The following is a 21928-nucleotide window of genomic DNA, read 5'->3' as shown; positions in this document are numbered from 1 at the left end:
TTTGTTGGTCATTTGCAATGGGTATAACATTGTGCACTTTTGTTATAAAATCACTACAACATGATTTTATAAAATAATACCATTATAACTAACTAACTAACTTCGCTTTGAGAGGTTTGAAAATGGAGTTTTGTCCTTATCTCACTTTGCTGCGAAAAAGTTATAGGCAGAGAATCTGGGGCTATGTCTACACTGCAGAGTTTTTTTCAGAAAAATGGCCATTTTCCCAAAAAACCTTCACTTACATCCACACCCCAATTGCGTTCTTTTGAAAAAAGAATCGAAAGAACAGAGGTTTTTTCCCAACATTGGTAAACCTCTATCCACAAGGAAGAAGCCTTTTTTCTGAAAGAGCTCTTTCAGAAAAAGGCGTGTTTGGATAGGGAAGAGGGAGTTCTTTCGAAAGAAGAAGACTCCAGAAAAAAACACAGGTGTTCTGTTGGCCATTCCGTCCATAGTAATCACAGCTTAAATGTGAGATAGCGTTCATTCAGTGTGGACACTGTCTTTTGAAAAAGCAGATCACTTTTTCGATGTGCTTTGGCAGTGTGGATATTCTCTTTCAGAAGAAGTTTTTTCAGAAGATCTCTTCCGGAAAAGCTTCCTCCGAAAGAAGCCTACAGTCTAGATGTAGCCATAGGTTATGAATGCTAGCCTCCATAAATTTAAGTGTGTAAGTTTAGAGAGTATGCTTAATGTTTATGAAATAGATTTTTAGTGATTAGTGATTAATTCCTATGTTATTAAGGAAGGCAATAAAACAGGTATTTATCAGAGACACACTTTTTTATCTTATTTAAAAGCTTATTAGTGCCTTTCTTTAAAAAACCCCAAAACATAGTGACAATATAGTTTTGAGTAGAGCTGTTTGAAACTCCAATTCCCATTCAACAGGATATTCTGAATATGTTTTAAAAAATTGTTCCAAAATAAAAATGAAATTAAAATTCCAAAATTTCATTTGTAAATGTTGAAATGTTTCATTTCAATAAGGTAAAACCTTTTTTTAATAACATGCCTTTCATTTCAAATTTATCTGACTTGACTTATATTTTAAAATTAGATAATATAAAAAGGCAAAAGATTTCAACTTTTATCTTATAAGTTATAACAGAATATAACAAAAGTTGAAAAAGTTGAAATGAAATATTTCAATTTTATCTAAATGAATCATTGTGAAATTTTCATTGAAAATTAACAAAAAAGTTTTATCGGGATATTTTTGGGATCAGCAGTAGTTTTGAACTATTATACACTAACTAGCAAATATATAAAAATAATGAGTAGCCCCATGGCGCCTTAGAATATAATATTTTTTATATATTTTTACACACACACACACACACACACACACACACACACACACACACACACACACACACACAGTATCATGAGCTTTCCTGATGAGATACATCCAGATGAGATGCAGCTGAAGAAGTGAGTTTTGCCCAAGAAAGCTCATGATACTAAATCTATTTGTCACTCTCTAAGGTGCCAAGGGGCTACTCATTTTTAAAGTTACAGATTAAACACAGCTACCCCTCAGAGACTTTTTAGCTAATATATAGTTTAGTGTAAGGATAGGGGCTATGTCCTGCAGCCTTACTTCTGTGTGTAGCTCCATGGAAGTCATAGGAGAAAGGGATTAAAGTCAATGAGATTTTTTCTGTAGAAAGAAGCTTTTCTGCTGGCATACATTTGTGGGAGTGCAGACATGCTAATACACAACAGCTGAAATTTGGCTCATGGGTTCTAAATGTTTAAAAGGTATTATTTCCTTTCACATTTTGGCATCTCTTTTACAGTTGTTGTGCTGTTCATATTTTTTGGCAATGGGAGAATTTTTACCTTGAAAGATCTGTATTTTACCCACAAACCTTGAAAGGTCTTGGCCTAATTGTTCTTAAAGCAGCTTGGGCATAATGTGGATACAGATAAGTTTTAAAGCTGTAATTATAATATTGTATATTTTTGAGGCACCACCAGAAGATAAATGTGTTGGCATGGATTAGAGTGGACGAAAACTTCTTGGCAGCTTCAAACCAAGATAAGCCTGAAATAAAAATCACCACATTCCTAGAAGTAATCCTGGATTGATTGTAAGTAGGATTGAGAATTGATTATCCTAGGCAAAATGTATTGAAATTTTCAATTTTTGCATATCACAGGGACTCCAATACAGCAAAGCAATCTTCATGAATGGACCATTTCACCCATACAGATCCCTTTGTAGGTTTGGTCCCTTAGAAACAATAGCAATAATGCTTTGTAAAAGAAGATAAATATAGACAGAGATAAGTGTATTCATTATCTGACATACCTTTTAAAATGTTATGTCTTGAATGTCTGTATTAATCACCTTTTTGAAAAGTGTTGTTAAACCAAATGAATCATGTATTTTAAAAATGCAGTAGCTTCTCCACTCCCACTGCTCACCTGAAGAGGACTAATTAAGCATGGCAAAATGTGATATCAGAGAAGAAAAGTGTCTTAGAGAAAGAATTTTAGAAGGAAAAAAATGGAAGCCTTTAAAAAGAAAGAAAAGGTCAAAAAATAGCTAGAGGAAAAGCAGATGCTGGGAAAGCCTGATGTCACCTTCATTTTCATGTTGAGAAGCTGATAGTTATGAAACAAAAATGACAATACCATTTTTAATGGCTGATATTCAGCATGAGGGTTAAGAATGCTCATCCAGACAAGAGCTCTGACTAGGTGAACACCTATTGTATTACATCTAGGATGTCTAATTTGCCTTCATATCCATTTGGCAGGGATCAAACCTTCTTGCCTTATGTATAAAATACCAAAGATTCTAGGAAATAATCCCATCTGTTTTAAAAGAAGTACTTAATGCTTTCCTTTCATGCCCAGGGAATTCACAGCTATGCAGTAACACTAATGGAACTACATAGGTGCTATTGTGGTTTGTACACTCACAATAAAGTAATTTTTCCTTTAAATTGAGAACAGTATGGTATTGCAAGAGGGTTTCCTTCTTGGACATTGCAAACAATTGCATTTAACAAGTCTTATACTAAAAAAAATTGGGATACTTCTAAATTGCAATATATTCCCTATCTGGTGACTTAATTTCTCCCTCTTCCCCCATTTGCTCCTGGTTTCTTGCTGCATAATTTAGAAACATATCATCACTGGCAGTCAGTGACTTGAATCAGGGAGTAATACAGCTATTATTCTGTTTCCTCAACTATTCTAAAAAACAAAAAATGTAGCTACCTTTCACTTTCATCTTTTAGACACTAGATGAAAGCCAGCGTTAGTTGCAAACCAACTGTGAAAAATCCACTTTACAAAAGATTTAGGAAAGCTGTGTTTTTCATTAGTTGGAGATCAAATTTGTTTTTTTCCCCTTGACAATTTTTATAAACAACTAACATAAAAACTGTCCTAGTTTTTGATGGTCCATACTTATTGGGAATGTAGGGTACCACTTCATATAGAAACAGGATTTTGGAAGCTGTACAAAGAATAAAAAATGTTTAAATATTCACTTGGCATGAAGGTTCGCAATGTTGAATTAACAAAAGCAGTAAAATTAATTTAGTGAATATGTAGGTTGATACTTTTCATTGAAAAATCATTCTCCCCTCCACCTTTCTCTATTGGATTAGAAAGAAGTACCATTTATTTTAAATCAGAAGCAAAGTTGCAATGGGATCATACCATGAGTTTCTATTATTCTGTGAGGATTTATTAAAGAAGTGTGCTAACATTAGCAATGAGGCATCCATTGTCTGATCTTTCACTTCGAAGCAATAATTTCTCCTTATTCATTGACTGATCAAGTATGGAAACTATATAATTTATCTGGGTTAGACTGTAATTTTACAGTCTGCCCTGAGTAATAGAATAGTACATTGCTGCACTATGCCAGGAACAGAAACGAGAATGAATTATAAGCCAGAAACTATTCTATTTCCTTTCCTGCTTACTCCTTAATCTGAGTGTGTCTACACAGCACCCTAAATTCAAAATAAGATACACAATTCGTGGTACACAAATAGTGCAAATTGAGTATCGTATTTTGAATCTATTTCAAAATAGCTTATTTTGAAATTTGGCGTGTCTACACAGCACCAAATTTCTAAAGAACGTGCTATTTTGAGCCATCCCTTATCTCTCGTGCAATGAGGTTTACCAGGATGCCGAAATAGCATGCCTGTTATTTTGAAAAATACTTTGAAATACTGGGCAGCTTGTGTAGATGCGGGATAGCTATTTTGGGATACCAGAGGTAGCCGTGCAGTGTAGTCGTACCCTGAGAGGGGAGTAAATTACTTCACCCCTTTTCAGAGAGCAGCTTACACATCCCTGTCCAGATATCTGAATGACTACTCTGGCTGGCCACTAAAGAGAGGGGAGCCACAATTGCTTCTATACCTCCTCTCATTACCCACTTGCTTCACGGTAGGAGGAATATTGGCTAAACAGTCTCTGCTTTGCCCTCCCTCCCAGAACCAGAGTTGTAATTTGATGGAGTTTGTGGGCTTTATTCTGTCATAAAATGAAAATGATGTCTTCCTCATGGTAGGTCTCCCAGAAGGTATACATACTTCTTGCTACATGTGCAAATGTTTTATAAATGGATGTGTTGATGTACTCTGTAGCTTTAATAAAAATAATATGCACAATTGAAAAATTTAGATTGATTGACCTCCTTTTGGAAGGCAGCATTTCCCTTGTTAGAACAATCTATGTGTAGACCTCCACCCCATATTGGGATTCATAGAATCATAGGGCTGGAAGAGACCTCAGGAGGTCATCAAGTCCAGCCCTCTGCCCAAAGCAGGACCAATCCCAACTAAATCAACCTAGCCAGGGCTTTGTCAAGCCGAGACTTAAAAACCTCTAGGATGGAGATTCCACCACCTCCCTAGGTAACCTATTCCAGTGCTTCACTACCCTCCTAGGGAAATACAGTAAAACTCCGATAGTCCAGCATCCAACTGTTCGGCATTCACGATACTCCAGCATCAAAATGCCTGACCAGCTGATTAAAAAGCCTGCCCCTCAGCACAAGTGTTGGCTGTAACCAGAGGGAGCATAAGGTTGGAGGAGAGGGAGTGGGATCGTGTTACAGTATGGAGAAGAGCGTTTTGCTTCAGGGAAGGAGAAAGGGAAAGGGAGGGGGAGGAGGATCAGGTTACAACACGGAGGAGCTGCGAAGAGGAAAGGGGAGGCGAGAGGGAGAGAGATTGTGTCCTGGCCAGCTGTTAAACCATGCAGCTGTACCGGACCTCCTGATTCTCTGGCAAATCTGATACTCCAGCACCACCTAGGTCCAAAAGGTGCTGGATTATCGGAAGTCTACTGTAGTTTTTCCTAATATCCAACCTAGATCTCCCCCACTGTAACTTGAGCCCTTGCTCCTTGTTCTGCCATCTGTCACTACTGAGAACAGACTCTCTCCATCCTCTCTGGAACCTCCCTTCAGGAAGTTGAAGGCTGCTATCAAATCCCCCCTCAGTCTTCTCTTCTGCAGACTAAATAAGTCCAAATCCCTCAGCCCCTCCTTATACAAATTATCATCCAGTATCTCTGCTTAATGCTGAACATTAAATCATTCCATAACAATCATTACAAAAAGCAGTACAGATCTGAAAGCAGAGTTTTACCTGCAGTCATGTGAATACCAACATCAACCACATGTGTCTCACTGGGAAACAGATCCCCAAAAAATTGATTCCAAATATATATTCTTCTATCTGAGGAGATAAGAAACACCTCTCAATTTAAATATAAGTCTCAAACCAAGAAATTGAATGCAATGGGAGTTACTTGTGTCCAGTGGAGAAAGAATCAGGACCCAGGATTCCATGTGATAATCTTAATGAGCAGGTCCACTAGTCATCCACTACAGGCAACAACGATACACATGAGTAAACATAACCTATTTTGTGCAGTCTTGCAACATGCCTATACCTGTAAGTCAATATAATGTACGAGAATTCTACATTCCACATAAAATAACTAGCAACTATGAAGCCCCCAGTGGACTTCATGGAATCTCTGGCACTTTTCCATTCTCAGGAAAAAACAAACAAACAAACAAAAATTCTGCATGGGAAAAGATTTTTGTTTTTTTAACTTTATCGAGTTATTGTTATTTTTGTTGTTTGCTTTGGGTCTTTTTTCAAGATTTGTTTTAGGAGTTAGTTGTTTGTTTTTTTCGTTGGATGGAGGTTTTTGAATGTAAGGGAGAGTTAATGTTTTGTGTATTTTTCTTGTGAAGGAAAGCACTTTTTAAATGAGACCTTTGGGATGGCTAATAATTAATAATGATTAATAGATCTAAGTAATTATTGGAGTGGCTTGAAAATGTTAATGAAGTTTCAGACTTTCATTAAAAACTATATGCCATTTTTGCAAATGTTTTTTCAAAAAACACATCCCCTTTTTTCTCACTTCTAATCATTATTATAGTATAATGTTAGTGATGCTAACTTAATTTTTTCAGAGTTTTCTAACACTGCCATTTAAAACTGTATTTGAACCTTGTCAGCTATTGCGTATTTCTGCCCTAATGACAGGACTAAATTGATAAAGTTGAATTTTATTTCTGAAATAATAAAATAATAATCATAATCATAAAACCCCAAACCAAACAAACAACTGTGGTGCCAATTTCAGGTGCTTTTTTAGATCTGTTGCCACTAACTACTGCTTATTTTTAAAACTTTAATTTCTGCAATTGCTAAAATTAGAAAAATAATAATTAAACATTATTTGCAGAATATTCACTGGTGGATCAGAGAGTAGAAATATCATTGGATTCCCCTGTTACTCAACCAACTACAGGATTCAACTTTTGGATCACAGGGGAAGGGAAAAGCCAGAGATGAAGTTGTATTAAAGTATTCCTTGTGAGCTTTTAACAAGTCATTCAGAAACAATATTCAGAGCTGGAGCTAAAGCACCAAGGATATTGCTCTTTTACACACACACAAAAAAATCAACATTCACTTACACATAGGAGGAGACAGGAATTTGGTAGTGTAAGTTCTTTTTCTGATAGAACTACTTCAAATAAGAATTGTTTCTGTACACTTGTAGCCTGCATTTCTTATGCCTAATTAAAGAAATACAAACAATAGCAAATAACCAAGGCCACTTTGTGATGAATGCAATATGGCTAGATACCTCTCATCACATCTGTTGTAGTCACATTTTTGTTTATTTACATTGTGTTATCTGCTGAGGTCTATACTAGCAGAGAAAATTGATGCAAGATACACAACTCTGGCTACATGAATTTTGCAGCTGGAGTTGACATACTTTGCATCGATTTTTTGGTGCAGCCCCACAACAGGAGACTGATCGGAGAAATGCACCCCTTAACTCCTTTGAGCAAGGAGTACTCAAGCCAACAGGGGGTGCCCTCAAGGATTCAATTAGTGGGTCTTTACTAGACCCACTAAATCAAACACTGGAGGGTCAATAGCCAGAGCATCAATCCTCTCGGAAATGGAGATGTGTCCTTAGGCAGCTCACTTTGCTGGTGAAGAGAAAACTCCAAGTTCAAATTTGGAACATGGACCAGCAATTGGCAGATTACAGCCATTAACTTTATTTTAGTTTCCCTATATTTTATGAAGATTTGACAATTCTTAACATGGTCTCAGTGTAGTTTTATCATGATATATGCTTGGCTTAGGGAAGTAATTTTCCCTTAAAAAACAGAAGAAAAGTTAAGCTCTGGGTAAGGATTTCATACAATGCACCCAACTCTGGAGCGCTTTCCTCTGTATTGAAAAAACAGCTAAAGTACTGTACTTTTGTCAATGTCCCCAGTATGGTCTGGGAAAAGTTAGCAACACACACACACAAAGACCCATGTTAACTTTTTATTTAACCTCCTCAGCTTTATCCTGAACTTGTGCCCAAAGTGGAACATAGGAATTTCATATTGAATGAGGATCCAGTTGGTCCATTATCCTGTTTTGAATGGTGGCCAGTACCAGATGATTCTTTCGAAATTTAGATAATCTTCCATAATTCCTTCAATGCTGTACAGACAAATTCTCTTTTATACCTTCCAATAGATAATATGGGAATTTATAATTAATCACTGAAGATATACACTTTTTGGCGGCTTTGGATCAATACACTTCCACTCATCTTCACATAAGCACATTAAAATTATATTGATTGAGAACATTTTGAATTTGTTTAGTGCTTATGAAAGGTAGTAGATGGATGGCCCTCGAAACAAGAGTTCACTGTTGCAGGCATTTATAGCATATGATATTTCCTCATATTGTCGCACCAATTCACCTTAAGTTGGGGGAGCCATCTGTACAGATAGAGTTCAGCAGTTCAGATTTTTCTGCCCACTGTAATCCTTGGTCTCTCTGCTGATATTGCCAAAAAGCTGTCAGTTGGCACACATCCAATGGCTCACTAGGAACTTGGCTGAGATCACCACCACACATTTGTTTAAAGGTTAATTGACTAAGTCACTCTTGGCCCAGGCTGGTTTCAAGCTGAACATAGAAGTTAAAAGTCTTCTATTAGTCTTCTCAGCTAAGCAGTTCCTGCCAGTTAAAAGCATTTTCAAAAGTAAGAAGATTTTTCTTTTTAGAACCTTGTCCAGATTCTCTGCTGTTTAATACCATTTTCCTCTGCTGATGATTTGAAGGTGACAACACTTTGAACACTATTCTGTGTGGCCATACTGTCACTTCAAGGGCTATCCATCTACTATCTTTCATAAGCACTTAACACAGTAGTGTTAATGTCTGTGTGGGTGAGGTGATCCATGAAAATAATACTAATCAGTGTTTCAATATTTACACTCAATTGTACACTTTGTCATTTTAACAGTCCCTTGGAATACTGTAGCTCTTTCCAAAACATAGGCAACTCACAAGTGCTTGCCTGTCTAAGGTACTCAGAGAAGAATCCACAAAATACTGACAGCCTCATCCCATTACCATTTTTATCTCTACAAGAAAGTGACATTTTCCAAAGTAATCATGCTTTTCAAATAGGTTATTTTCAATAAAACCTTTTAAACACCCACTTAAAGCATCCATTAGTGCAGTGTTTCTCTATCTTTTTTTATAAAGTACCCCTTTTTTAAAAAAAATTATAAGTACCCCCTTTAAAAAAATAAGTACTCCCCGTACCTACAGTTTTCAGACACACAACATTTTTTCTACCATTTCAACATATTTGTTTAAACAACTTAATCATAGCTGGGCGGGCGATGAAATTTGTGGGTGTAAAAAGTACAACAATAATAAAACACTGTAAAACTTAACAAAAATTCAGTTTTCTCCAAATTTCAGTTGTGTTGAAGTCCCTCTCAGACTTATCTCAAGTACCCCTAAGGGTACTTGTACTACTGGTTGAGAAACACTGCTTTAGTGCACCCATTCAAGTATATTTATTGCACCTCTACCTTTCAAAATAGTTGACCATAATTGTTTGGGGGAATTTTATTGTTGGGAGACAGTGTAATCTTGCAGTTAAAGTACCTGACTCAGGATATCTGGGTTCTGCCATTGTGCAAGGTTTTATTTTTAAAGATAAAGGGCTTGATTTCCTTTATACAAAATAAAAGCTAAAGTGGGAATTGAAGGCAGTTGACCATTCACAATCAGATTTAAAGTGAACGATAATGTATGCAACTGAAATTACCAGGGAAATTTGTCCAATACACTATGGCTGTGTCTACATTGACGTGATTTTGTGCAAATACTCTTTAACACAAGAGTTCTTGCGTTAAAGTATTTGCGCAAGAGAGCGTCTACACTGGCATGTGCCTTTGCGCAAGAGATTTGCTTTTGCGCAAGAGCATCCATGCCAGTGTAGACGCTCTCTTGCGCAAGAAAGCTCCGATGGCCATTTTAGCCATCGGGCTTTCTTGCGCAAGAAATTCATGTTACCTGTCTACAATGGCCTCTTGCGCAACAACAGTTGCGTAAGAGGGCTTATTCCTGAGCGGGAGCATCATAGTTCTTGTGCAAGAAGCACTGATTTCACAAATTAGAATGTCAGTGTTCTTGCGCAAGAACTCGCGGCCAATGTTGACAGGCAGCAAGTTTTTGCACAAAAGCAGCTGCTTTTGCGCAAAATCATGCCAATGTAGATGTAGTCTATGTTTAAGAACCCATCTCTTTTTAAATGTTAAGGTGGTATTTAGCAATTGCAATATATATTAAAATAGGTGTCCAGATCTTCCAGGAGAAACTAGATCAAACTTTAGCTCTATATTCATAACTGAAACTGTATTCAGCTAAATCCACCTAAGCTTCATAAAGATGATGGATGCATAATTTGTAAACTGTTTTTAAGGAACTGGAGACTGAGACAGATGTGAGCAGTGGATAGGTTATATCTTTTGCTGTCAGTATCGAGAGTTGAATGAGTCCTCCTGTTTCAGTTCATCCAAAAGTAAGACCCACAGAATCTTAGTAGTATGTGGGTTCCCAGCATTTCAGCACCTCTGGATTTCACTTTCAGCTGTGTGAACCGAAAAATTCAAAGCAAAACTTTTTAAAAAGGGCAAAATCCTGGTCACGTTAAAGTAAATGACAAAACCAGTGATTTCAATAGCACCAGGTTTCAATCTAAAATCTTGTTTTTGAGGTGTCAAATGGAAACTGATTAAATTCAGCTGAGTATCCCACAGTAGCACCTTCTTATCTCCAGAAGTGTCCAAATACACACATTTTACCTGCTCTCTTCTTTTGGGCACCTGTTGATGTGCAAATGAAGCATTCAGGAGTTGACAGTTTGGATCCAAAGACTCATGATGTAGGAACAAGCCAACTGGCTGGCTGGCTGGCTGGCTGGCTTGCAGACTGATGACTGTAGTCCCCATCTAACAGCTCCTAAGACTTGAGGAGATGGGAGGTGACCAGGCCACATGATGGCCTTCTATGAGATAGTAACAGGAGTGGAACTATGGTGGGAAGGAAGGCCAAGCCAAACTGAATCCCTTTGAAAGCAATGAAAAGTTCACTTTTGCAACAAAGTCCTAACACAGAAGAGTTTGCAAAGGTTAGTTTCTCATTCTGGACTCTCTGCAGGGCTCCTTTACTTTTTGAAAATTGCTAATATTCCAAAAGAAAACTGTTTGGTATGTACAGTGGCTCAGGTGCCAAAAATGTGATGTTTTCAATTGCAACGATAGATGTGGAAGTAGGCAAGAAATAAGGATGGAATGAGATGAGCGGTGAGTTGAAATCATAAGCTGTGATTTTCAAAACTATTTTATACATTCCATAAAGGTGGTGACAAACTTCTTGTTCCAGATTTTGACACGAATACTGTTATGATTTTTATATAAAAGTCTGAAGAAATGTATCTTTTTGACATCAGATCATAACTTGATCTCAAAGCCCAGAAATGTCCTCAATTACAGCTATATTAGGGTGAGTCTACACTGCACAGTTATTTCAGAACTAGTGTTATTTTGAAATAATGCAAGCATCTACGTAGCAGTTCTCTAAGGGCACGTCTACACTGCATGCTTATTTTGGAATAAGCTATTCTGGAAGATATATTCCAAAATAGCTTATTTTGAAACAGAGCCTCCACTGTACAGGGAAGTCTCAAAATTAGTCCAAGGCAGGCTCCCCTAATGTGAATGTGTTATCTCAATTTAGAGCCCCAGGAAGCACAGGGTAGAAATTACCTAAAATGGCCTTGGTAGGGAGCTATTTCGAAATAGCAGCAGTAGAGTATCCACACTGCAGCTATTTCAAAATAGCTATTTCGGAAAAGAAGTTATTCCGCGTGGAATGAGGTTTACAGAAGTTGGAATAAGCCACCCGTTATTTCGATATTATTTTGAAATAATGGAATTGCTGTGTAGATGCTTGCATTATTATTTTGGAATAACACTAGTTATTCCGAAATAATGGTGCAGTCTAAGAGCAGTCTACTAAGTCTAAGAGCATGTCTACATAGCAGGGCTAAAGCTGAAATAAGATACGCAACCTTAGCTATGTCAATTGCATGGCTTTAGTTGAAATAGCTTATTTCAGCTTTTGATACTGTCTACACAGCAGGAAGTCGAAGAAAGAGCAGTCATCCTCTAACTTCCCTTACTCCTTGCAAAATGAGGGCTATAGGAATCCAAGTAAGAAATCCTCCAGCTCAACATTATTTTGACAGTAAGTTGAAATAACTTCTCGTAGTGTAGACATCAGTTACACCTAATGGATATAATATAACTGACAGCAAAATTTGATATTTATAATGGACCAAATTTTGCTGTCAGTTATATTACATCTCCAGCAGAGGCCCTAAACTGAATTAAAAGGCCACTTCATATCACTGACACATTAAAGTGGCTGGAGATGGTCAGTTAATGATCTCCCCTATAAGGGATAGAGGCATATTAGGAGGAGCATTAGGGATAGGAACATTTCAAAGGCCAAGTGTAAGCTTTACATAGTAGCCCACAGCACTGTGAAGCTATCCCACACAGAGTCCTATATCTAGTTTCCTTGGGAAACAATGTAAAAAGTATAATAGAAATGATAATGAATCATTCTGTCAAATTAAGGGCAAGCTAGCTGTTCATCTCTGGAGGAAAGGAACTTCAGTATAGACCAGGAAAAAACAGCTGGGGAATAAAAGAGGAAAAAAGCAGTGTTGAAACATAAGCCATAAGCACACCCAGCAATACAACTAAACAATTTTCTGTGCATATACTTGCTAGCAGCACCCAAAACCAAATTATACCATAATAATGTTTTCACCCATAGATTGTCTGAATTCTTGACAGTGAAGAGAACAGAGTTACTCTAGATTTGCATCTGTGAGAATAATCTTTAATAATTCTTTAAAATATGTGTGAAAATAATCAGGGCTCGCTGAACCGTGGCGAGCCCCGCTCGCCAGCCGTGCTGTCCAGCGATCTGCACATGTGCAGATCGCCCGAACCCGGCTCTTCCATGTTGCAATCTACTCGCCACGGGCAAGTAGATTGAATTATTTGTCGAGCCCTGAAAATAACAGTACGTTGATTTATTTTAGGAGAAGATTTTTTTTTAATTCCTGCTATAGAAAAATAAATGTACTCTTCAAAATGTTGTTAGCAAATATCTGTCTGAATGGTAAGAAAGGCAAATAATGGACATGAATGCCCAAAATGACTAAGAAGCTTAACTATCTGTATAGCCAGAGTGTGCAAATAGACTATTTCCCAACCTTGGGGGGGGGGGGGGGCTTTGACATAAAACAACTATGTTTAAAGGTGCAGTGAAACAACAGATATGTGGCTGAGTGATGAAAACTGGTCTGCTTTTCAGTTTGACTAAAAGAGGCCTGTCTCATTTTCACACGCAAGACAAATGCAGCTGTGCTGCTGTGGGAAGCTCAGACTGTGGAGATAACTCAGAGAGCCTGAAAAATAACTTAAAAACATACACACCAAGCCTGAATTGAGTCAGGCATGTGCAGAAAACAGATCCAGTGAAACTAACATGGAATAAAGTATTAAGTACTGTGTTATGTAACCCAAGAAACCATTACTTAATTGCATAGAACTATAAATGAAAACCACATGTTTCTATTGTAGCTGGTTTAGTGTATCATGCTAACCTGTTCAAATCCTTCAGAAAAGTTTCAGTTAATTGCTTATGCATATAACTGAAGAGTCTCCAATTTTTTGTAATCTTCTGCATATAAAAGTGGTTAGCATGGTTAAGTGACATGTCAAGAATGCTATCTGTTAAAGCTAAATCACAGCAAATCAAGTGAATTTCCAAAGAAAAAGTTACCTATGAAGAACCAGCCTTCTGACAAATTACATGGGAAATCATTAAGGATCTGACCCAGAGCCCACTGAAGTCATGGAGAGTCTTTCCATTGACTTTAATGAACTTTGGGTCACACTATAAAAGAGCTGACAAGTCGTCAGTTCCACTTTACAGCATAAATTCTGATGAGAAATGTTTCTTGCTGGAAAGAAGAAGTTTTATCCTGCAACCCTAAATCAGCACATGAAGGTAATTTCCCAGGGAGAAGTGAAAAGACAACAAACCTCTCAACAGTATCATGTTCATGCAGGGAGAAAAACCTGATCCTGTCCACTTCCTGATTTCAAATCATTCCAGATCATGTTCATGAGCAACTGTTTATATGTTTCCAATTCCAATGCCATTAACAGCAGCAAATAAAAAAGGGAAGAGAAATAAAGTTGCGAAGGTGAGCCCCTGTCTTGCATCTTAAAGATATCCATAATTTGGCAAAAACACCAAGGCTGAAATCATGAAAGCACTCCTCTTCAACAAAGCACTTAAGCATGTTTAAATTTAAGCTGTTGCTCAAGTCCCATAGACCTCACTGTAGACAAAGGAGTGTGAGTGTATGTATGTGTGTATGTGTATGAAAGAGAGAGAGAGAAAGGGCAGTTGGTACTAAAAGAAGATATTTATTAAAACTCCAGAAAGTTTACATTTCTCAACTCTGCCCTTACATTCCCCAACATCTCCCATTTTGTGACTCCCTAACATATCTTTATGTCCAATGGCTTTTCAGGAGGAGTTTCCTACCCCTACCCACACTTTTGTTCAATATTAAACATCTCTCTTCTAGATTCAGTCCACATGGTACAGATTCCTAACACACGTGTTTTAGGGATGAATTGGGCTTCACTCAGTCAATTTTCCATATTCATGTGTTTGCAAGCACATGTGGTTATTGCAGAGAGCATAGATGGAAAATGCACCCTGCTGTATCATCCCCACATATGAAATAATGTGACATTAGGGTGAAAGAGAAAGAGAGCAGCTGGCATAAAAGGTAAGGGGAGTGTTCTGGCAGCAGCAAGAAGATCTGAGATATGAGAAAGAGGACTGGGGAACTGGAGCTACAATTGCTCCTTATCCTCTGCAGCTCCATGTGAGTGGCATATCTGAAACCCATATCTGAAACCCATCATTTTTTACAGGTTTGTGCTCCAAATGGATGACAAAGAACAATGAATTGACAATCTGGCATTTGGGTACCAAACACTAAAATGAGTCACCTCCACAGTTAGGTACAAAGAGAACCTTTATTTTCTCATACATTGAGGGACAGACATGAATAGGGGAAAAAATAAAGAATGAGGAGAAATACTAAATACATGAAATTTACAAAGTTACAGCACACCAGATGAGAACATCCTCAGATTTTAGAGAAGTTCAGATCTGGATCTGAATTGAATTCTCTGCCTCACACCTAATTCTGCTTACTACAGCTCACTCAAGCGTACAGCAGAAATAAAATAAATAGTAGGCCTAAATGAGTGTGAGGAATTATGAAAACAGACAAGTATTGAGCAACACATGCAGTGAGAAATGCTAAAAATCAAAGCTTGAAATTATTCTCATTAGTTAAGCACTGAAAATATGTTGGACCTGGTCTAAAATATATCAAGATAGTCCCTGCCCCAAAGAGTTTACAGTATAGATGATTCATATTTTAAGGTCAGAAGGAACTGTTGTGATCATCTAGTCATTCTAATATGGCTTCCTGTCTGACACAGACCACAGAACAAATAAGAGAGCCAAGGCACACTGGGAGAATCAGAGGAAAGAGTTACCTTATTTACTCAATGTCCCTTTATTATTGCCATTTTTTTCCAATTGTGGACTTGACAGAAGAACACAGTCCTTGGGAGAAAGGTGAAGAGAGGTACACAGGGAATGAGAGGTTACTCCATGAATAGGAAGCAGCATGAAGGTAGGAGTGAAAGAAGGAAATTAAAAGGTCATTGTTGCTAAAGCAAAAGAGAAGTGGGAAATGTGAGAGATCAGATATGTATAGGTTGAACCTCTCTAATTTGGCACCCTCAGGACCTGACCAGTGCCGAATTAGAGAATTTGCCGAACCGCAGGAGGTCTATTTTGTCTAGCAGCATTACTAACACTTCCACTGCTTACTGGGATCTTGGAAGACATTTAGGGGTAAATTAGAGCTAAATTACAGCACAGAACACTGAGATCCAGGACTGGTGGCTGTAAAGAAACCTTATGGGACTGCAGGAAACTTGGCCACCCCCATGCCAGACCATGGATGTTGCTGGACCAGAGAGATTCAACCTGTAGCTCAGGCAGAGCTTTGCAAATTAATTCACATCAATTAAATGAAAGTTCATAGCTAATGGCAATATACAAATTCACATTTGTATAAATAATTTTAAGACTTGCACTGATTCAAATTGTACTCTGCAAAATATTGACAATATTCTGTAGGCAACAATTCTACATTGACCTGAATGGCCAAATGGTTCTTCTACAAATGTCTAATCAGTTGAATCCTGAGGTCAATGGAAAATTTGCCCAAACAATAAATGAATAAAAACTATATTAGAAATTCAGAGTTTGGCCCAAACAAAACTTAGGGGCAAGTTATGTAAAGGCCCATGAAACCTACTGGGTCAGTGATAACTGGGTCATCAAAATGACTGCTTGCAAATGTTCTGAGATTTGCAAAGCTTTCATAGCTCATCTGGAGTGAAGGAGTATAGTAGTTATTTTATTGGTCAATTGGCCCTCACCATAATATAGACAGAATGAAGTAATCAAACAGTAAAGAAAGGCAGTTACAATTAATTCTTTCCTTCCAAATTCCAGCATCAGTATTTCAGTTGCATAGGGAAAACAGGACTGAATTGACATGATCCATTCATCTGTGTGTTTGAATCACACGTGGTTGTTTAAGAACATAGTTCTTATTAACTCACAGGAGCTATGCCCAAATCTACCACCTTTATATTTTCCACACTTGCCTAAATTTCATGCTTGTTTCCCGATCCTCAAGCCAAGCTCCACTGTCACATCCAACTAGTCTGGGTTTCCTATCTTAAAGGGAACAAATAGTAACCTTTTTTCAGTTCTCACTCATTCAAGTCTCATTTCTATTATCATCATCTCTGTTCTGTAGTAGTGGTAGCAGGGGAGTAATTATAGTCTAAGCCAGCTGTGTCCAACCCATGGCTAATGAGCACTCTTCTCCCTCAGGGTGCGGCTCGTGAAACCTCCCCCAATGGCTTGTAAAGCCACCCCTGCACTCCCAAAAATGGCCCTCTCCTCCGATCTGGGCAGGGGAGCCATCCAACGCGGCCATTAAAGATGGAGAATTAAAGATGGCGTCAGCTGGCGGGAGCCTGATGTGGTCAAAAAGCCTTTAAATGTATTTTCTTAAAGGGACAGAGCTTTATTTTTATTTTTTTTCCTCAACCAAATGCAACTGGGGTTCCTTTTAAAGGGGGAAAAGGGAGCAGTCCCCCTTTTTTTTTTTTTTGCTTGACAACTTTGCCCCTCACTGGATCCACTGATATCTTGGCTCTTTGCCCAGAATGGGTTGGCCACCACTGGTCTAAGCTGTTTGGATCACTCACATTTATACTGGTGCCTTTCTGCCTCTTCTAATAATTGGTGATGGCTTCCATTTAAGGAATTTTGCCATATACTTCAATAAGATCAGGATTGAAGGGATTCTAAAGTTATGTATGCTGGTACCGTGAGTAGTATGATAGATGTACAAGTTTAGGTTTTTTTCTTCTAGGGAAATATGCTTGGAAATGAGAAAATAAGAGGTGATTCATTTTCTGTGTTAAAAACTCTTTTCCTCTTTCAAGGAAGTTAATTCAATAACAACATTACTTATAAATAGCAGTACAGAAATTTTGTTCTGGAAATGCCGCAACAGCTTTCCCAACACAGTTGGGATTACTTTATGTAGTTCCTTTTTTGTAGTTAGTATATCATACTCCAATATACTCATGTATAGAAATTAAAAATGGAAATTAGTGAGACATAAGCTTGTCCTCCATTAGTAAAAAGTTGAAAAAGACTAATATGGCTATCTCTCTGAAACCTACTCCATAAGTGATGGGCAGACCATTTGGGAAAAAAAGAATCTCTTGAAACTCTCCACCTATTTCTAGATCCCAACTGAAACAGAACCTTTTTTAAAGCTCTGGTGTGTCTTCATATGTGTTTAGGCACCTGAAAGTTTAAAGATAGCATGAAAAATTCTGGCTTGGTGAGATTTCCAGATTGAGTTTTCAGACTCAAGAAGCTTAGATAGCTCAGATAAATGCTCATTATCTAGGCTTAAGTCTAAAATAATTTCTAAAGTTTATTGAATATCATTATGCATACAGCACAAATATTTAGGTGAAAAGTGATTAAAGGAAATCAGCTGTGATTACATATTAAATGATAGACACCTATAAAATACTTAAAATGAGGGTGATATAAAATGTCTTTAAGTTTCTGAGAATAAAAGAGGGACCTGACTCCAGAGTCATGGATCTTCTAAAGAGAAATAAAGTAAAGTAATGAGGAAATATTCTATTTGATGGTAACATTGTGTCTTCTAGCAAAGTTATTTAAAGCAGAAGAGACTACACCTTTCATCTTTAAAGGAATTAATCCTTACATTTGTTATCAGGCTGCAATCCCTTCTATTGGAAGGGTTAGCAATCTTTCATGGAATGAGATGATGACCAAGGAGCAGGTCATGCTCCCATTAAATTAATGGGATACTTGCTATTGACTTCAGGAGCAGTAGGTGCAAACCCCACATTTGTCCCTCGTCTTGAACAACAAAAACGTTTGCTTTCCATAGTATAAGATTTGACAAAACTATAATAACAAGCCAGAAATGGCAAGATGATCCATAGCAAAATGTAGATTTATTGACAGGGGTGTCTCATTATGTTTGAACAGAGCCTGTCTCACAGAACCTGATTTGGAGCCCTTAGATGCTATTGTATTCCTTCACCTCAGTCTACCTGCACCCAGCTTCTGTGTTAATGCTGATTCCTGAATAATTGAACGTCCTCTTTCCCAGGTATACCTGAGCCAATGATTTATATGATAATCCATTATAGGATAATATGACATAAGCTTTTTGTGAAAGTGACTATGCTCTTGTTGAGCAATAAAATGATTCCTCTTCAGTAATGCCTCTTCTACTTCAAGGAAGAGACTCTCAAATATAGTGATAACCTCTGTCACTATTTCCGTCTCAGGATGGTTTGAAATCCCCAACACAAATGAAGGTAATGAAAGCTGAGAGAAGCCGGCAGCATCAGACAACAGCAAAAAGCACTTAATTACAGTAGCTTTGATAGATTCTTGATAGCATTACAATGCTGTCAGCAAGATCTGATTTGCCACTGCCTTTCACTTCTTTAATGTTTAACCAACTTTGGACCCATGTAAATGACTATACAAGGAACAGGACAATGGAAAGTTGAGCCCACAATGTTTAGGGAAAGTTTACATTTTGAGGCAGATGTATTTCCAATTGAAATTACATACGTTTAGAATAACTTCGAATAGTTTAAATATGCCAGACTTCCTCTCCCCTCCCCCACCCACCAATGGAGGGAGAGGGAGTCATCTACGTCCCTCTTGGATCCGAAAGAATTTCCCATTTTTTATAAACCAACCCATTGTGTGGTCATGAAAGAGGGACTAGATTAGGGTGCGAATTCAGGTCTAGCTGATAACAGTCCTTTACTCCCTGTCTTAAAGAGTTTTTCAGGCTAGAGCATTACATTCTGCTATTACTATTCTATTTTACTAACTGTAATTCTCGATGCCCCAGAACTTATTCCTCTAGTTCAGTGGTCACTTACCAGTAGATGAGGATCTACCAATAGATCTCAGAGCCCTGACAGGTGATCCTGATTGGTTTGGACAGGAAACTATCAAGCACTGGCACTTCAGTTGCCCCTCCACACACTGTCTTGGAGCTGTCCCCCTGGAAGCCTCCTGCTTGCTGTGTAGGGTATGGGAGTGAGAAGAGGCAGGGCGCTGATGTCAGGGTGTCCCTCCTTCCCCTCACTTATGTACCCTATCTCCACACAGAGAGAAGGGAATGGAGGGAGCTTGGCAAAATAAATCTGTCACACTCACACACTGTGTGTGTGTCTGTCATTCTCACAAATACACTCTGCTCTTCACTCTCATCATCTGACCCAATACATACTGTGGGGGGTTGTTGTTTCTTCTTTTACTGCTTGCAAAGTGGGTTATTTTTGGTTTTCGACTGGTCTGTGCATTTCATAATTTTCGTTTCCCTCTTACACTTCATTCTTTGGGTAGTGAGTTCTAAAATGCCTACCCTGTCGTGGCTGGAGTAATTATCCCTGTGGTAATTGCTGCTCCTGGAAGTGGCTGGTATGTCCCTGCAGCCTCTGAGAAAGGCAGAGCAGGAGGTCTCCACGTGCTGTCCTTTCCTGCAGACACCACTCTTGCAGTTACCATTGATCAGTAATGGGGAACCGTGGCCAGTAGAAGCTGTGGGCTCAATGCCTGTAGACAAGGGGCAGCACATGGTGCCATCGAGCCATTGCTGTAAATGCCAGCTGCTTTCAGGAGTGGTGCAAGGGCAGGCAGGGGGAAGCCTGCCTTAACCCCACTACTCCACCACCCAGAAGCTGTCTCAGTTAAGTGGTGCCCAGCCAGAGCCTGCTTCCTGAATCCCTGTTCCAGTCATGAAGCTTCTCCTACACCCAACCTCCTGCCCCAGATATGAGTCCTCCTGCACCCAAACTCCTTTCCAGAGCTTGTACCCTGAAACCCCTTCTAGACCCCAATCCCGCATCCTGGGCTAAGCACAGAGCCCCTCTAACACACCAAACCCCTTGGCCCAAGACCAGAGCCTGAACCCCAACCCCAGCCTGTGAAAGTGAGTGAGGATGGGGGAGGAAGGTGAATGGGGTGAGCAGGCTGAGGCCTCAGAGAAAGGGCGGAACAGGGGTGGGGCCTCAAAGAAGGCACAGGAAGGAAGCTGGGGAAAGGTATTTGGATTTGAGGTAGCTCTTATATTGCACTTAAACTGAAAAAGTGATCTTGTGGTTAAAAAGATTGGAGACCACTGTTCTAGTTAAACCCTTCACACACTGAGGCTTTCCCATTAGTTCTATTCTCACCAGTGAAGATTCTTGTTTTATCAGTTTTATCTCCTGGGTGCCCTTTGTGTCCAGTAGTGTCTCAGAGATTGCTCCAGAACTCTTCAGATTTTACTTTTGTACATCCTAAAAACATTAAGGTGACATGCTTGTGACCAAGTCTTTAAGATGTTGTCAGCTCTCCACACATTATCTAGGGCCATGTAGATGTTCTTTCATCTATTTTTAGAAGCAAATTTCTCCAAATTGGAGATTCCAGATAAAGTAAATGGAGCTTCTTTAGCATCTCCACATCTCCCAAAAATGGGGTTATTAATAGCAATCAACAAATTCACTTGCTCAGCCTCAGCATCTCATAGATGGCAAAGCAAAAAATTTATCTTTTTTCCCCCGCCTCATCCTGGACAGACAGTAGTACACCAAAAAAATATGTATTATTATAGGGTCAATATGAAATCTCAGTGGTCTAATTTAAATATTCAAATTAGATCACTGGGATTACATATGCCAAATTCTGAAGTCCTCAATATTTTACTCTGTTACACAGGCTAAATTCCTACTTGAGTTAATAGCATAAAATTTGCATGTAGATTTTGGAATTTTGCTTAATGACTTTATTGCATGAAAAGGCAGTGAAATGTTATCAAAAAAGAGCTGGCAATCTCAGGTTCTCAGTTGCTCTGGAAAGCTAAAGGCGTGTTTGATATTATTTAACTCGGTTAAATATGTTTTCTTTGTTTAAACACTATATACTTACCTAACTGATTTAGGTAAAGTAAAAAATATTGCCCACATTAATTCCATTCAAGATTTTAGCTTAAAAAAACCCCAAATGTCTCTCAGTCCCTAGCCACACGTACAATGTTTATCATCACTTTTCAAGAACCAGGAAATCTAGCATGGAAGCTGATGGTACAGAGTGTTCTAAACTCACTTTGCCATTGTTTTCTCAACAGCAGCACAAGTTAATGATATAAAGAAGTTTGAACTTCAGATGTTTTGGCTTTGAATTTTTTTGTCACAACCATA

General features: G+C 38.3%; 1 protein-coding gene across 6 annotated transcripts in view; it reads left to right on the top strand.

The window, feature by feature from the left end:
- The window catches only part of ZNF366 (zinc finger protein 366), a 39899-nt gene that overhangs the window by 2283 nt on the left and 15688 nt on the right, over positions 1 to 21928 (top strand). The window contains exons 2-3 of one of the 6 annotated variants that reach the window (XM_006124296.5): positions 1977 to 2099; positions 18705 to 18828. The exons of 1 other annotated variant lie outside the window; for it this stretch is intronic. The gene's annotated coding sequence lies outside the window, so the exon portion shown is untranslated. The remainder of the gene's footprint in view (positions 1 to 1976; positions 2100 to 18704; positions 18829 to 21928) is intronic. 4 more of the 6 variants (XM_075932244.2, XM_006124295.5, XM_089779338.1 and 1 more) reach the window with 4 other exon arrangements.

The sequence above is a fragment of the Pelodiscus sinensis genome, chromosome 6 (assembly GCF_052426305.1).
Source record: "Pelodiscus sinensis isolate ZL-2025 chromosome 6, ASM5242630v1, whole genome shotgun sequence".
NCBI lineage: Eukaryota > Metazoa > Chordata > Testudines > Trionychidae > Pelodiscus > Pelodiscus sinensis.
Note: the sequence above shows the minus strand (reverse complement) of the source record. Positions and strands in the feature narration are given on the sequence as shown.